Source organism: Halyomorpha halys, unplaced genomic scaffold (genome assembly GCF_000696795.3).
Source record: "Halyomorpha halys isolate HHAL.00 unplaced genomic scaffold, Hhal_1.1 Scaffold725.1, whole genome shotgun sequence".
In the NCBI taxonomy this organism is placed as follows: Eukaryota; Metazoa; Arthropoda; class Insecta; order Hemiptera; family Pentatomidae; genus Halyomorpha; species Halyomorpha halys.
In genome coordinates this window covers 818,137-831,244 of record NW_027110211.1, presented here as the reverse complement: position 1 = coordinate 831,244, position 13,108 = coordinate 818,137, and the positions used below count along the sequence as shown (strand labels likewise).

Here is a 13,108-nt window from a genome sequence, read left to right as displayed (position 1 = left end):
TTTCATTTCGACTATCTTTATTTCCTTCCTTTTTATGGTTTATTTTTTTTTTTGTTCGTTTTTATTGTTTTCCTCTCTGAAATAAACAAGCGTGAGGAAACCAAAGTTTGTTTGTTTACCAAGCATTTGTAGGTGTTTTGGATTTGCGGCAAGTAGCGAACGTGTAGATCCGACTTAAGATTCATTAATGCATCTTGAAATCAATAGAAAATGCCATTTAAGGTCGTCCTTAATTCGTCCATAAAAGAATCACTAAAACATATGAATGTAAAATTACAAATTAATTTATTCTTCCAACCATAATATACATTTTCCTTTGAAATATCAATAGATTAAATAAAAATAAATGTATTCAGTATTTTCCAAACTATAACATCAAATAATATATATATATATTTTTTAATTTATTTGAAATTAATTAAACTAAGAGGTTGGAAATCACCATCAAAACTGCGGTATTTAACATTAATAATAAGGACAAGTTTACTAGAGCAAAGTATGCCCTATTTCTGGTGTACAGGTATCCACAATTATATTTTCGGAAGTTATGACTTAGAAAGAGATTAAAATAATCATAACTGAATTTGAACAATTTTAGGGCCAATCTTACCTTTATTCATCGAAAAAGTAATCTTGCAATAAAATGGAGAATCAAAATTCCCCATAACCTTATTTTTCTCCTGAACTCAGCACCAACCAATCATAAGGTGCACTTCTACGCAGCCTTTTGAGTCATTTACTATCACTCACGGAGCATAATATGCAATATGAAACTTTCATCTAGGCGTCAAAAGTGGGATGCTATCCGTTTGAAGCAATTCAATCCATTTCGAGGGTAGTTCCATGCATTTTCTTGTACGGTTGGAGGAAGATCTTCCTATACCAAACCATTTTTCCTAGATTGTACCTGAAGAAAGAACATTTTACTTAGGCTACATGTATAAGTTTTAATAATAAATTGTTTGCCTAGGACGGATATACCATGAAGACCTAGCTGCTAGACGAATCCTCTACTTCTTGACGCCCCGGGACGCTGGGAGGGGTGATGTAAGAGGACGCATGCGGCTGGGTGGGGGCATCAGTCGCTGGCTAGCCGCAATCAGGAATGGGTTGTTCGTTATTGTCGCTCTGACTGCGAGTTGTCGGTCTCCGTTTCGTTTCTCTGCAGGTGAGTCAGTATATCTCTTTTTAATAACCTTTACTTTATCCTTAGCTGAACAAACGCCATTTTGTTTCATTGAAATTTGATAATTTTTTGTAATGTATTACAAAGCGGGATCATCATTGCTTTGGCGGCTTTTTAAATCATTATCAAATAGTTTCAAAATGAATTTTAATTATCAATCGTGATGTTTTACACATTATATAATATTGTAATTATACAATTGTTTATTATATGGTAAAATAGTTTGTTGTTATCCTCTTAGCACTAATACGCTTAAAGTAGGATTTACGTCTTTACGTTAGTATCTAGGCATTTAATAAATAATATTTAAAAATTGTTTTTCTCTATGATTTGATTAAACCTCATTAGAAAAACATTCGTCATTACCAAGACGATTTATCTCATTAAAATAAGAGTAATTTCTAAAATGTTTATATACACACTAATTATTTTGAAGAATGTTGTGTCTTTTGAATCATAGATGGTTTAAAATTTTGTGTTAGTCGTTTAACAAGAATTAATTTTCTGTCAAGTTACGAAAATTCTTTTCTATTTTTAGCTTAATATTTTTCCTTTATTATTTGTGGATATCATAATTTTTCTTCAAAAACGTTTTCCCTCCACTATTTGACGTAATTAAATATATGTCGTTGCTAAGGTAATTTCATTTATTGACATTGGGAAATAATATAAAATTTTACTTATACACCCTGAACTTTGTAAAGAATATCCTTGTCAAATATTATTTAATATTATTATAATAATAATACATTAAAAGATATATGTTCGAAAATGACAATGATAACCTTTCTGATATGGTGGATTTGTGTTTTTCCATTATTATTTCGGAATGTAAAACATCTAAAAAAGTTTTTCCTCCGTTATTTGACGTAATTTCATTGTGAAAGCATACGTCGGTCCAAGGTAATTTGTCTTATTGACACCGGTATAACTTGTGAAATATTTACATAAACACAACTTATATCATTCTTCAGAACACCTTGTTAATGTCGTCTCTAAAGTTTTATTATTTTAAATGTTCAAAAATATCAGTTAATATAATTGCTAATTAAAAAAAAAACACTACTATAAATTTACAATTATAATTCTAAAAAATATGCTAGTAATTAAATCTTTATACATTTTTAATTTACTGATTCCGATGTAATAATTTTTTTATAACAATTAAAAAATATTAATAACAATTATAATTATTAATATTTCATTTGATTAAAAAAAAAAACACAGAAAAAGAAGAAACAAAAAATCGGGAAACTTATACCTTTATTATTATATATGTTTATTAATAAGCCTGATGGAAATATTAATATGAATATTTTTTCAGATATAATTAAATATAAAAATAACAATGTCTTAAGAAGAAATAATCCCCTTAATCTCATTTTTGACAGTTATGTGGGTCCTACTGATAACAGAGATGTAGTATTGCTTGTCATTGATTAATTTTTGTTGTTCTTTTATTAAATCATTTTTAAAAGTTTATAACATGATTATCCTCATTATTTATATTTTCGTATCGTATAATCTTCTTACGGTACTTGTCATAGGACCGAATAAGTGATTTAATTTATTATTTAAAACTAAAAAATAATTTTATTTATAAAAAAACTATTTTTTAACGAATTTATTGCCTGACTATTTAATTTTCCAGTTTCAAAATTACAAAAAAAATTACTATTTATATTATATTCAAAATATATTATTCAAATATGTAATGACAATAATGTTGATCGTTAATTATATGAATTAATAAAGTACTAAAAAAATGTTTCAAGCAGTTGTAGAAATAAAAATAAAAACAGTCCAAATTAATCATGTAGTTAATAACTGTCTTTCATTTCTGCTCAATTACCGCCACATTTATCTTTAATGACCTTTCAAGAACATCGTAATTAAAAGTTTTGTATATTTTTAAATACATATACACATATTTAATCACTTTAATGTTTTAATTTGCATTTTTTTATATTTTAGTTATAAAATCTATTAATTCCTTAGAATAAAAGGATTACTTTTTTATAATTATTATCATGTCTCACCCTTTTTTTACCATTATTTCTCATTTAAATTCAAATTCAAAATTAATCATTTTGTTGATAACATAATTTACAGGATAACTATCTTTTTATCTATTATTTTGCGGATGAAATAACATTTTTTATTGCTAATTTTCTATAATTCATAATTAAAACAACGTTTCGGGCAGTATACTAATATATCTTTTTCAACTGTATTTAAGTTAAAGCTTGAATACAGAAAATAAGAATCATTAAAAAAGATTCATCGAAAAACAAAGTACAAATAATTGTTAATGATATTTTGTAATTTATTTTAATATATTTTAATAAAAATAAAATTAGTTAATCGACTAAAGGTACGAACTTATTGGGTGTTATTATAAGTATTTTAAAATTAAGATTAAAACAAAAGTGTTTTAATTTAAAAATCTTTTTGCTATTAGGATTCATAAATAAAAAAAAGAAAATTAATAACGCCAATGGTACCATCAACAAATCACAACAGTTGGTGCTTCCAATTAGTTCTTATTTAGCATAAAATCATCCATTGCTCATTGGACTTAAGATCTCTGAATAAGTTCAATTTCTTAAGCCACAAGTAGTGAAGACAAAATAATTACGATTTCTTTTTATTAAGATTTGGTACATTAATAATAAAATTTTTAATTATATTAGGCTTATTAACATATATAAACCTTGAAAATTATATTCCTACCCAAATGGCAACCTCCCGTTTCAAGAGTTTAGCTCTTTATTCATTTTCGATTTCTTCAATGATCTATCTCCTTGTTAAAAATAATAATAATAAATAAATAAATAAAAGGATAATTTATGACGAAGTAGTAAACAGTTTTAAGACTTATTTGTTTTTCTTTCCCTCCCTAGTACCCCTATGGGAGGCAGCTGTTCATGGCATTGCTGGAATCTACCGTGTCCTTCAACACACATGGTTTTTATAAATATAGAACTAACATTTTAAATTAAAAAAAAAAAAAAAAATTTAAATTGTAAAATGATATTCAAAGAATTGTATGACTTCAAAACCACATAATTGTATCTGACCAAGATAATGTGATATGTTTGGATCTACAGGGAGGAAAAAAGGGAAATTTTTCTTCTCAAAATAACTTCTGAGAAAAAACAAAAACAAGGCTAAGTTTAAAATATATCCAATGCGCCTGAAAATGTTTTTTTTATTTTACTAAAATTCTTAAATTAGATTAGTTGTAAATTTATAAATACAATTATGTAATTATCAGTTATAAATACATTTATTATTAATTTAAATAAAACTAATTTGTTAAATTTCTTTCGTTCTATTATTTTTTAAGCTAATGAAAAGACACAAGTTATTTATATGGCACAGTGGAAAAATAGATAAATTACAAATTTACTCTTATAAATTGAAATCCTAATCAAAGTCAAAATAGTTTTGAATTGCATCAAACTGTATCCTTCTCTATTGGATTATTAATTACTTAGATATCCTGACAATACAGTCTAAGACAACCCAATTTCCTAATTGGGGCCAGAATTTTAAAACCAGGAAAAGTCTAATTTTAATATTTTTTGAACAAGATAATCATGAATCAAAAAGGATTTATTCTAAACTCTAGCAAATCATTTGTGATTTAAGAGATTATGGAAGAATTCTTTCATCTCATGTTAATCTCGAACAATAACTGTGAAAGGAAAAAGAAATTAAGTACTGGAAAATAGACTTGGTTTGATCTGAAATGAAGCTATTCAATTCTACTCGCTCTTGAACATTTAATTGTATTCCCTTATGTTTTGAAATGTAACGCCTCAAACCTAATCATGATCCTGAACAGATTCCCTTATGCAATTTAAATTCAAAATCTCTTACCCCTGTAGAACAGATTCGTTATCTTGGACTACACCTTGACGAACGACTAACCTGGAATCCTCACACTAGACTGAAAAGGCAGGAAACTGCACGTCGATTTCGACTATTACAGCACTTACTAGACAAACGGTCTAAACTTCCAACTCATTACAAAAGAATGATCTACATGACTATAATAAGGCCCATCTGGACATACGGAGTTGAGCTTTGGGGTTCCACTAAACCTTCGAATTCCTCTCGTATCCAATCCTTACAATCCAAAATCCTTTATAAATCCTCAATGTTCCTTATTTTGTTACTAATAAAACCATCCATAAATACCTAAATGTTCCTTATGTAACCGATCTAGCCCGAACCCGATATCATTCCTTCCATTATAAACTCCCTAACCACCCAAACCCACTAGTTTCTAACCTTGCTTCCTCTTCCATTCTTGGCAATCCTCCGAGGCGCCTGAAAAGAAGATAGCCTCATGACTTTATATTGTAAAATGTTTTTAGAGTTCTACTACTGGGTAGTTTCTCTACATGCTGTATCATATCATTATCTTTATGTCATTATGATCAAATTTGCTTTTTGTATTTTTTTATACAGTTGTAAATATCAATAAATAAAAAAAATAGTCGGGGTTAATGGGAGGATAAGTACAATCACTCAAAAATAATAATAATTACTCTGATTGGAGTAAATAACTAAGAGTTATAAGTTAATTTATTATTAAAATTATAAGAGTTCTGGAGTGATGTACTACATATCCGTATTTAATAGATTTTTTGTAGTCAGTTAAAGAAAGATGTAGCAGTCCTGCTCTGCATTTTTGTGATTTTCTTTGTCCGGTTTTCATAAATTCTCTTTAAACTAAAAAAAAAAAATTGCCAATTTTATATTGCTCGGGTTGTTGAACTTTGTTATTAAAATTATACTTCATTCTGACCGCTGCCAATGGACACGAAGTAGGAAGACTTGGTCATAAAGTTACGATGAAGGATGAAGATTAATTGGGACGTGGATATCGGTCAACGGAAGAGCTATCAAGAATTCACAAACGGGAACACGCGATCAACTCTTTTTATCTGATCTTCCCGTGCGGTTACCCTACGCCCCCAACATTCCAGGTTCATGACCTGCCGCAAGCTTTAGGTTCTGCGCTCTCAGTTCCATGTAATGACTACAGTATATATAAATTAATTAGAATTATAAAATTAATGAATAGTGGGTAATATCAGGTTGTCTCAAAACGATTGAATCCTTCATTCGGTATTTTCAGCGCCCCTTTACTCCAAAACTCTTCTACTAAATCTATTAACTAGCGGTCGATATCACAAGCCTTTTTTCAATCTAATTTTTTTTATTCAAGACTAATAATAGTATTTATTATAAAACTTCATAGTGGTCACTCATACTGACTAACTAAAGAAGGACAAAAAACATGATAACAATAATTGTCATAAGATTAAATAAAATGAAATATATATGTATGTATATATATATGTTTTAGATTGATTTATTTATAAAATTAAGAAGATTAAATTTATGTAAAAACAAACTAAATATAACTGATACAAGAGCATTTGTTATTTCTTACTATAATTTTTTTATTTTTACTATTAGACTCTATGACTGTATCTATTATATTTAATGATTGATAATATCTATGATATATAGTTATTCAGATTATACTCAAATATATAAATCTCAAATCATGTCTTAAAAGATCCTTTTTATTAAATCTGGTCGATTTGATATCCAACAAAAAAGTTTTTATTACTCATTTTTTTTTTCATGTAACTAATTATTGGAGTGAAAGCTAAAGGAAATCTATTGTTTTTACCATGATCAAATATTTAAAATTTCATAGAATAATTTGTTAATTAAAGGCATGCTTTTGATTCGTGGTAGTGCGATCCTCATCTCACTGAAGGGACGTCATAATGTTCAGCAATGTGAAGCAACCTGCGGAAAGCAAACATTTCAAATGTGCCCTCACTTCTAAGAAGCCCAATTATATTTGTTTTAGAAAATCCCATTCTAAAATAGCTCAAAGATCATAACTTCTAGAAGTATAGCCGTTAAAAATAAAATTGAATGGTTGTTTTACAAAGTCCCGTTCTAAAATAGCTCGACGGTCATAACTTCTAGAAGTATAGCCGTATAAAATAAAATTGAAGGGTTTATTATAAAACCAGAAAATTGAAAGAGCGCAATTTTGCAAAAATTCCAAACAGCCTGGCACGGTACTTTTTCGATTATGGTTTTCACCAAAATCAACTATCACAAGCAATTATTAAAATAAAAAAGTATGGCCAATTTAATCGTTATAGAGTTATCGCAACTCTTCATTTATAGATAAATGAATTATACAACCTAAAAAAATAAAATAGAAATTAGTTTAAAGCATCATATATTTTAAGACTAATAAATATCGCAAGAGTCAGGAGGGTTAAATTGCCAACTGTCAATTGTCCATTATATTTTAATTATCTATCTATATTTACTTATTTTCTTTTTATATACAGTCTTTCAAATGAAATTTTGTAAAATGTAAATTGTAATACATTTTCTGTATTTTACACCTTTTATTTTATTATTCCATTTTATTTAAAAAATACAATAATGTATTTGTATTTTCTATTTAAATGATAAAAATACCTGGATATAAGTAGTTTTTAATACATCTAATATTTTGTGTTTAAAATACTTCTTCTGTTAACAAATTTAACACTTGTTTATAAAACTACCCTGAATTTTAAAAAAGCAAATACTTGGTATTTTAAATACTAAATTTTAAAATAATAATTAAAAACTTTTTGCAAAGGTTTGCATTTAACATATATTCAGGTTTATCGTATTATTACATTCATAATTCATTTTATTTAATTTATTCAAATTCTTGAGACTGGTATTTATCTATTAAATAAATCAAATGGTATCCTTATTAAGTCTCAAACATTCTTTATTCTATAATATTATATATAAATATTATATTATATATTTATTATATAAAATTGGCCGAAACGTTGGACTATTGATGTCAAATTCAAGTCAAAATCACCCTATTTTTGAACTAATTTTTTTAGAACTTCATTAATTTTTAAAACTTTAATTTTAGATTAAAACTACACTATCCACTATTAGATAAATATCTGTGTTTATAGATTAATTTTAAAAATTAATGAAGTTCTAAAAATTGTAGGGTCATTTTGACTCGAATTTGATGACCTGAGCAAAATAGCCTGTAAAACATTTTTTTTAAATTTTGATGAGAGGAGTGAATTATATTTAAGATTGTCCTTGAGGATTGGACTATTGATATAATAAAGAATGTTGAGACTTAATAAGGATACCATTTTATTTATTTAATTCATAATTCATGTTCAAAAGTATAAAACAGATTTTTCTATTTTTACAAGAAACTGATAGTTCCACATAAACAAATTCGTCACAGCTTTGCGATAATTGTATTGAATGATGATTATATACGCTAACCAATTAAGATATGCAGAAGCCCTTCTCGATTTTTTAAACAAAAATATATAAATGAATAAATTCGAACATAGCCGTTTTTATCTATGGAATACACACGTATAGGATATTTTAAATAAACAGTCAAAACGGTATTAAAGCTTACCGAAATAACCTTTGGCATTATAATTGATCCTAATAAGCATTCTGAACTTTTTCCTAGAATCATTCGCAACAGCAATGGTAAACACATGATAATTATTCATGGTTTAGTAATCATGGGAAATAGTGGAATGAAAAATAATTGAAAATTAACCATATCTTGTAAATAAATGGGCAAATAATACAATTTTTTCATTTACTGCACTAACTACTGGCTTATTACGTCGTGAATATTAATATAAGCATATTGATGTGAGGAATACATATTTTCCCTAATTGTAATTACCATATTTCTTAAAATTGTATTTTTAGTTTTCTGATCAGGCCTTGAACACTTCTGTTTTATATTAGAAGAGTATTTTTTACCTTTAAAATTGATCAAGATGCATCTACTTGAATTGAACTAATTCTATATTCGAGGCTGTAGAGGTGCGGTTTGAAACTAAGGAAATTAAGTTCACGTCTTGAAATTCGAATTCAATATTTTTATTTTAGGGATGTAGGACTACCTATAATGGAATATAAAGGTAAAAAAAATAAGGAAATAAAAAATTTATTGAATGACATCAAAATCAACTTTTTTTTCTCTTTACCTCCTTTATTAAATAGTTAAATTGCAGAATTAACCTATATCTAAATATATACATATGTATTTAGTGCCCTTCCTTTGCCATATGGCATTATAAGGGGTTGGGCTGGATCCGTTGAAGGAATAATATTGGCCCAGGCTTGTCGGGAGGTACAAAGAACGGGGAGGGCCGCTCCACTAGGAGATAAAAGGCAGAATCAACTCCTTTATTTACAAATTTTTATTGATAGACAAGTAATAATATAATTACGGTAATTATAATTAAACTTCATACAGGAACAAACGTTGAAGGAACTAGGTTACATTTATTCTCGACGACGAGTGCTCATGCGATTAAAATGTCTCATGAGTGTTTCAATTTGGGAATGTACTCGTAGTATGTACTACCTGTAATGACTACTCCAATTAAAAAAAAATGACGGAGTGGTTGATATAATATCTGTACTTATTAATTAACAGATATCCGCTTCCTTATAATTTTATTATGGGTCATTCTCTCAGAACGATGCAGAAGTCCTTTTGTCGCGTCCTATAAGTCATTTTGTAGCTGGGAAAAATTTTAAATTGTAGGCTATATAAAACTGAAAATTTTCTTTTATAATTATTTGAATACTTTTGTATTGTAAATTATTTAAAGTTGTCAATATTCTAGACATGTTCTTCTTAACTTTAAGATTTTAAGGAATGCCTTTCCTGTGCAAAAATGACAAAACCAGTTCTTCTAGCTTAAGTCAGAATTCTTCTGCATATTCAAAAAGATGGTCATTATTATTTCATTATTAGAACAGATAAGATTGAGTTTCCAGATTACGGTCAGGTCCTTTTTTATTTTTCGAATTTTCACGGCCAAAGCTGTACTTCACCCGTTTTACTTTTTTACCATTTTTTCACGCGCTTCTCAGCTGTCCAAAAAAGCTACTAGCTTTTCGATTCAGTAAACCTGAAGAGTTCGGCAAATGTCCAAATAATCTTTATCAAGGTCCTTATTGTTGAAGTAAGCATTCAAACCAGTTTTGTCTTATTGCTCAATACTGAATATGTAATATTGGGTACAATGTGCGAAACTGTTTCCATTTCTATAGATATTGTTATAACAACGATTAACCTTTCAAGGAGGATTAGATATTTGTTTAAAAACCTTGTTTCAGCACGGTTTAGTCCATCACTAACTTGTCCTTCCCTTTGAATTTTAGTTTAGGAGCATAATAGCATGACTGACGATTAATCTGGATTTAAAATTATTGAATATTGTCTTAGTCAACTGAAGGAAAATTAAATAAATAGTTGTGGATTGTCCTCAATTTTTTATCAACTTATGGCGAAGCCAAAACAAGGATAATTACAAAAATAAATAAAGTAATTCTGCATTTTTAATTTTTTCAGTACATCATTGTTTATTAAAAGTTTTGCGAAAATTAACTTTCTTTTTCTTTAAAACCTTCTTCCAATTCAGAAACCAACATAGTACAAAAACATGAATCGTATTTGTTTTGTTATTTATTTAATTTCTTCATGAATAATTTATTTATTATTCGGACGTTCATTGAAATTTAATTAAAGTTTTTAAGAGTCTATTCCCGATTGATTTCAGCTTGAGTAAATAGTTAATTGACTTTTTGAAAATTAGAACAAACAAGAACGCCCACTACAACAAAAATACAAGTAAAAAACTCCTTAAAATGTAGGCCACTACAGAAGAAAGAAACAGTGCAGGACCGTAATATATATCCATGCTAAAAACTATCAATGAAAATCATAAATATGGAAAAAAAAAAAAAAAAAAAAAAAAACTTAAAAGGGAACCAGTTACGTTTATATATAATTAGGTATATATTAATATTATTATTTTTAATAAAGGAGTTACGGAAAAAAAAAATGAACTCAAACATTCCTCCGACGTTTTCCGAATTTACTGCCACCTCTAAGTCTAAAAAAAAGTAATGACAGATTAAAAAAAATAATTTTTACATTAAAATGATTTACATAACGTTACTAATAAATTATAAAGTGATTAGAATAACGTGAATTCAATTATTTAAAATTATTCTACTGAACTAATTGTTATTTTTGTGATAACATGTTTTTGGTTCAGCATAATCATTCATTTGTTAATAATAATTGCTAACTGATATTACTCATATTCAGTAAAATAAAAAAAATAATGAAATACACTGGATATGGTTTATAACGACCTCAGATATTACGATCTATGGGTTATCCAGTAGTATATTTCCGGATCCGTAAAATTCGTATTTCACATTTACACGATGTTTAATGACGATCAGCAAAAATGGCCGAATACATCTGGTCCCTTGGAGGTAGTTATTAACAATATTCAGTGTGTATTAACAAAAAAAAAATTGATTCTTTCTTGATGGATATCATATTCAATGAAAAATAAAATATCTTATTATTTATCTTTTTACCATATTTTGATTAAATTGATGTTTAATTAATTTATCGTCTTCAAAAGTTTTAAATACTGTCATCATAAATTCCTTCTTCTTTCCCCGCGATAAATATTATTCTCATTTTGATTACAATAACAATCGTTTCTTCTTATGAGTAATTAGAAAATTACTTTTCTAAATTATCTTCGGACTAAATATTTGGGAATAAATATGTCTGGGGAAATTTTTTCCAAGTGATGTCCTTCACATTCAAACAAGACAAACAAGAATAAAAGTTATCTCCCGAATACATGGGAGAGATAAAATCTTTCAGGACAAATCGACACATTCAATTTACGATATATTGGAGTAGGTATCGTCACAGTTAGCGAAACATTTTTGCGAGCGAACAATAACATTTTGCGATGAAGGCGAAATTTCACAATATACAGGCAGGGACTCGGCGGCCTTGACACCTTGCCTTTTTTACCCGGCTGGAGAAATCTCTTGCTGCGTCTGGAATAGGATCCCCCCAGTGGATTATGTCTGCGTGCTCAAGAGAATCATCAAGTGTTCCAAACAGTCCAGGCTAATTATTGATAAGAAATTTAATTACGTTTGGAGATTAATGGATTAACTCTATTCGCATAAACAAATATTTTATAAATTTATATTTTATTAAGTTTAAATTCTTTATACTTTAAATTTGTCTAGGTTTATATAAACTATAAATGATTTGATCTGGACACTGTAAAACAATTTAGTATTTACTAGAATCTATATTTATGTGGTTTAAGATAATAATATAAAACAATTCGTCGCGGTGCACGCACCACTCAATTTTCACCTTAGGGCTTTGAAATGGAATTAGTCTTGTATGTTTTAAAGTATCTATTCCTTTATCTTACATATAAAGATAAGGTAAAGTAAAATTTGACTATTGATGTAATAACCATTTAGTTAATTATCGAATCCTTTCATGTTCTATATTTTTACATTATTTATTACTTTTTTGAATTGTTGTGGTGATAAAACTTCCTTTATTAAATTCAGGGAGCGGGGTGGCCCACTGTGTAAGGAAGAGGCACTATTAACTCCAAGGACCCGAGTTAGAATTCAGCTATGCCAGATAATTAAGTCAACACTGTGAGTTCGGGACCCTCAAGAGGCCCATTCTGCTTCTATAAAGTGGGTATCCTTAATCGAGGAAAAATCTTGAAAAAATCACCTCCTTGTATGACCATTATTAAAAAACCAGTGGTTCCTTGCAAAGTACTGAACCCCTGACCTTTCATTATTATTTTTTTTGTTTTTGAATAAAAAAACTTTTATTATATAAAAATTAGTATATATATATATAAATGCGGTCATTTCGACTTTTTGATTTGAACTCCTGTCTCAATTTTTCCTTTTCTATCCATAAACAAATTCTTC

General features: G+C 28.0%; 1 protein-coding gene across 3 annotated transcripts in view; it reads left to right on the top strand.

Moving 5' to 3' along the window:
* Nucleotides 1–1,087: 1,087 nt before the first annotated feature.
* LOC106685704 (solute carrier organic anion transporter family member 74D) overlaps nucleotides 1,088–13,108 on the top strand; it is a 256,766-nt gene continuing 244,745 nt past the window's right edge. For 2 of the 3 annotated variants that reach the window (XM_014428525.3, XM_014428523.2), the window contains exon 1: nucleotides 1,088–1,168. The gene's annotated coding sequence lies outside the window, so the exon portion shown is untranslated. The remainder of the gene's footprint in view (nucleotides 1,169–13,108) is intronic. The other variant, XM_067048359.1, reaches the window with a different exon arrangement.